Source organism: Sinocyclocheilus anshuiensis, unplaced genomic scaffold, assembly GCF_001515605.1.
Source record: "Sinocyclocheilus anshuiensis isolate Anshui unplaced genomic scaffold, SAMN03320099.WGS_v1.1 scaffold1254, whole genome shotgun sequence".
Classification (NCBI taxonomy): Eukaryota; Metazoa; Chordata; class Actinopteri; order Cypriniformes; family Cyprinidae; genus Sinocyclocheilus; species Sinocyclocheilus anshuiensis.
This window is the reverse complement of record NW_015557130.1, coordinates 302,410-308,608: the sequence shown is the minus strand read 5'-3', so window position 1 is coordinate 308,608 and position 6,199 is coordinate 302,410. Positions and strand designations below refer to the sequence as shown.

Here is a 6,199-nt window from a genome sequence, read left to right as displayed (position 1 = left end):
CACACACTCACTCTCACACTCTCACTCTCACACTCTCACTCTCACACTCACTCTCACACACACTCACACTCTCACGCTCACACTCTCACACGCTCTCACGCTCACACTCACTCACACACACTTTCACACTCTCACGCTCACACACTCTCACGCTCATACTCTCACACTCTCTCACGCTCTCACGCTCACTCTCACTCACACACACTCACTCAAACACACTCTCACTCACACACACTCACACACTCACACTCTCACTCTCACACACACTCACACACTCACGCTCTCTCGCGCTCTCACGCTCACACTCTCACTCACACTCTCACTCACACACACACTCTCACTCACACACACTCTCACTCTCACTCTCACACTCTCACTCTCACTCTCACACTCTCACTCTCACTCTCACACTCTCACTCTCACTCTCACACTCTCACTCTCACTCTCACACTCTCACTCTCACTCTCACACTCTCACTCTCACTCTCACACTCTCACTCTCACTCTCACACTCTCACTCTCACTCTCACACTCTCACTCTCACTCTCACACTCTCACTCTCACTCTCACACTCTCACTCTCACTCTCACACTCTCACTCTCACTCTCACACTCTCACTCTCACTCTCACACTCTCACTCTCACTCTCACACTCTCACTCTCACTCTCACACTCTCACTCTCACTCTCACACTCTCACTCTCACTCTCACACTCTCACTCTCACTCTCACACTCTCACTCTCACTCTCACACTCTCACTCTCACTCTCACACTCTCACTCTCACTCTCACACTCTCACTCTCACTCTCACACTCTCACTCTCACTCTCACACTCTCACTCTCACTCTCACACTCTCACTCTCACTCTCACACTCTCACTCTCACTCTCACACTCTCACTCTCACTCTCACACTCTCACTCTCACTCTCACACTCTCACTCTCACTCTCACACTCTCACTCTCACTCTCACACTCTCACTCTCACTCTCACACTCTCACTCTCACTCTCACACTCTCACTCTCACTCTCACACTCTCACTCTCACTCTCACACTCTCACTCTCACTCTCACACTCTCACTCTCACTCTCACACTCTCACTCTCACTCTCACACTCTCACTCTCACTCTCACACTCTCACTCTCACTCTCACACTCTCACTCTCACTCTCACACTCTCACTCTCACTCTCACACTCTCACTCTCACTCTCACACTCTCACTCTCACTCTCACACTCTCACTCTCACTCTCACACTCTCACTCTCACTCTCACACTCTCACTCTCACTCTCACACTCTCACTCTCACTCTCACACTCTCACTCTCACTCTCACACTCTCACTCTCACTCTCACACTCTCACTCTCACTCTCACACTCTCACTCTCACTCTCACACTCTCACTCTCACTCTCACACTCTCACTCTCACTCTCACACTCTCACTCTCACTCTCACACTCTCACTCTCACTCTCACACTCTCACTCTCACTCTCACACTCTCACTCTCACTCTCACACTCTCACTCTCACTCTCACACTCTCACTCTCACTCTCACACTCTCACTCTCACTCTCACACTCTCACTCTCACTCTCACACTCTCACTCTCACTCTCACACTCTCACTCTCACTCTCACACTCTCACTCTCACTCTCACACTCTCACTCTCACTCTCACACTCTCACTCTCACTCTCACACTCTCACTCTCACTCTCACACTCTCACTCTCACTCTCACACTCTCACTCTCACTCTCACACTCTCACTCTCACTCTCACACTCTCACTCTCACTCTCACACTCTCACTCTCACTCTCACACTCTCACTCTCACTCTCACACTCTCACTCTCACTCTCACACTCTCACTCTCACTCTCACACTCTCACTCTCACTCTCACACTCTCACTCTCACTCTCACACTCTCACTCTCACTCTCACACTCTCACTCTCACTCTCACACTCTCACTCTCACTCTCACACTCTCACTCTCACTCTCACACTCTCACTCTCACTCTCACACTCTCACTCTCACTCTCACACTCTCACTCTCACTCTCACACTCTCACTCTCACTCTCACACTCTCACTCTCACTCTCACACTCTCACTCTCACTCTCACACTCTCACTCTCACTCTCACACTCTCACTCTCACTCACTCTCACACTCTCACTCTCACTCTCACACACACTCACACACTCTCACACACTCTAACACACTCTAACACACACTCACACGCTCTCACACGCTCACTCACACACACTCTCACTCACACACACTCTCACTCACACACACTCACACACACACACTCTCACACTCTCTCTCACACACACTCTCACACTCTCACTCTCACACACACACTCACACTCTCTCGCGCTCTCACGCTCACACTCTCACTCACACACACTCTCACACTCTCACTCTCACACTCTCACTCTCACTCTCACACTCTCACTCTCACTCTCACACTCTCACTCTCACTCTCACACTCTCACTCTCACTCTCACACTCTCACTCTCACTCTCACACTCTCACTCTCACTCTCACACTCTCACTCTCACTCTCACACTCTCACTCTCACTCTCACACTCTCACTCTCACTCTCACACTCTCACTCTCACTCTCACACTCTCACTCTCACTCTCACACTCTCACTCTCACTCTCACACTCTCACTCTCACTCTCACACTCTCACTCTCACTCTCACACTCTCACTCTCACTCTCACACTCTCACTCTCACTCTCACACTCTCACTCTCACTCTCACACTCTCACTCTCACTCTCACACTCTCACTCTCACTCTCACACTCTCACTCTCACTCTCACACTCTCACTCTCACTCTCACACTCTCACTCTCACTCTCACACTCTCACTCTCACTCTCACACTCTCACTCTCACTCTCACACTCTCACTCTCACTCTCACACTCTCACTCTCACTCTCACACTCTCACTCTCACTCTCACACTCTCACTCTCACTCTCACACTCTCACTCTCACTCTCACACTCTCACTCTCACTCTCACACTCTCACTCTCACTCTCACACTCTCACTCTCACTCTCACACTCTCACTCTCACTCTCACACTCTCACTCTCACTCTCACACTCTCACTCTCACTCTCACACTCTCACTCTCACTCTCACACTCTCACTCTCACTCTCACACTCTCACTCTCACTCTCACACTCTCACTCTCACTCTCACACTCTCACTCTCACTCTCACACTCTCACTCTCACTCTCACACTCTCACTCTCACTCTCACACTCTCACTCTCACTCTCACACTCTCACTCTCACTCTCACACTCTCACTCTCACTCTCACACTCTCACTCTCACTCTCACACTCTCACTCTCACTCTCACACTCTCACTCTCACTCTCACACTCTCACTCTCACTCTCACACTCTCACTCTCACTCTCACACTCTCACTCTCACTCTCACACTCTCACTCTCACTCTCACACTCTCACTCTCACTCTCACACTCTCACTCTCACTCTCACACTCTCACTCTCACTCTCACACTCTCACTCTCACTCTCACACTCTCACTCTCACTCTCACACTCTCACTCTCACTCTCACACTCTCACTCTCACTCTCACACTCTCACTCTCACTCTCACACTCTCACTCTCACTCTCACACTCTCACTCTCACTCTCACACTCTCACTCTCACTCTCACACTCTCACTCTCACTCTCACACTCTCACTCTCACTCTCACACTCTCACTCTCACTCTCACACTCTCACTCTCACTCTCACACTCTCACTCTCACTCTCACACTCTCACTCTCACTCTCACACTCTCACTCTCACTCTCACACTCTCACTCTCACTCTCACACTCTCACTCTCACTCTCACACTCTCACTCTCACTCTCACACTCTCACTCTCACTCTCACACTCTCACTCTCACTCTCACACTCTCACTCTCACTCTCACACTCTCACTCTCACTCTCACACTCTCACTCTCACTCTCACACTCTCACTCTCACTCTCACACTCTCACTCTCACTCTCACACTCTCACTCTCACTCTCACACTCTCACTCTCACTCTCACACTCTCACTCTCACTCTCACACTCTCACTCTCACTCTCACACTCTCACTCTCACTCTCACACTCTCACTCTCACTCTCACACTCTCACTCTCACTCTCACACTCTCACTCTCACTCTCACACTCTCACTCTCACTCTCACACTCTCACTCTCACTCTCACACTCTCACTCTCACTCTCACACTCTCACTCTCACTCTCACACTCTCACTCTCACTCTCACACTCTCACTCTCACTCTCACACTCTCACTCTCACTCTCACACTCTCACTCTCACTCTCACACTCTCACTCTCACTCTCACACTCTCACTCTCACTCTCACACTCTCACTCTCACTCTCACACTCTCACTCTCACTCTCACACTCTCACTCTCACTCTCACACTCTCACTCTCACTCTCACACTCTCACTCTCACTCTCACACTCTCACTCTCACTCTCACACTCTCACTCTCACTCTCACACTCTCACTCTCACTCTCACACTCTCACTCTCACTCTCACACTCTCACTCTCACTCTCACACTCTCACTCTCACTCTCACACTCTCACTCTCACTCTCACACTCTCACTCTCACTCTCACACTCTCACTCTCACTCTCACACTCTCACTCTCACTCTCACACTCTCACTCTCACTCTCACACTCTCACTCTCACTCTCACACTCTCACTCTCACTCTCACACTCTCACTCTCACTCTCACACTCTCACTCTCACTCTCACACTCTCACTCTCACTCTCACACTCTCACTCTCACTCTCACACTCTCACTCTCACTCTCACACTCTCACTCTCACTCTCACACTCTCACTCTCACTCTCACACTCTCACTCTCACTCTCACACTCTCACTCTCACTCTCACACTCTCACTCTCACTCTCACACTCTCACTCTCACTCTCACACTCTCACTCTCACTCTCACACTCTCACTCTCACTCTCACACTCTCACTCTCACTCTCACACTCTCACTCTCACTCTCACACTCTCACTCTCACTCTCACACTCTCACTCTCACTCTCACACTCTCACTCTCACTCTCACACTCTCACTCTCACTCTCACACTCTCACTCTCACTCTCACACTCTCACTCTCACTCTCACACTCTCACTCTCACTCTCACACTCTCACTCTCACTCTCACACTCTCACTCTCACTCTCACACTCTCACTCTCACTCTCACACTCTCACTCTCACACACACACACACACTCTCTCTCACACACACACTCACTCACACACACACTCTCACACACACACTCTCACACACAATCTCACTCACACACACTCTCACTCTCACACTCTCACTCTCACACACACTCTCACTCACACACACTCGCACACTCACACTCTCACACTCTCACTCACACACACTCACACACTCACACACTCACACGCTCTCACACACACTCACACGCTCTCACTCACACACACTCTCACTCAACACTCACACACACTCACACACACTCTCACACACACTCTCACACACTCACACACACTCACACGCTCTCACACGCACTCACACGCACTCACACGCTCTCACACGCTCTCACTCACACACACTCTCACTCACACACTCTCACTCACACATACTCTCACTCACACACTCTCACAGACACACACTCTCAGACACACACTCTCACAGACACACACTCTCACACACACACACTCTCACACACACTCACACTCTCTCACACACACTCACACTCTCTCACACACACTCACACTCTCTCACACACACACAGAAGTAGCTTTCAACTCACAACACTGACGGGCTTCTCAAGCTTCAGTCCTCACTCACTGATGACAGAAACAAGACAGGTTTGGCACAAATGAGAACAGAAATCAGATTCATGGGTGAATTATTCCTTAGAATTCAAAACCACTGTTGGAGTTGTTGTCATCTGAATAAAAACTTCTTCAAAGCCACGAGAGAAATCACATGAGCTATTAGACTGGGGTTCAGATTCATCTTATACACAACAGCACATGGACGAGTCCCTAAAAGTGTAAGACGAGTAAACCATCATCATCCTCACTGCTAACACGAGCACAGAGATCTGAGGACTCAAGCTGTCTGATAGCACAGGCCTGTCTTCTTCTTTTACTGGCAACCGCACTTAACAGTGCATTACTGCCATCATCAGG

At 49.8% G+C, this 6,199-nt stretch overlaps 1 pseudogene; it reads right to left on the bottom strand.

Annotated features, from left to right (window-relative positions):
• LOC107677939 (isoleucine--tRNA ligase, cytoplasmic-like) overlaps window positions 1-6,199 on the bottom strand; it is a 75,890-nt pseudogene that overhangs the window by 67,450 nt on the left and 2,241 nt on the right.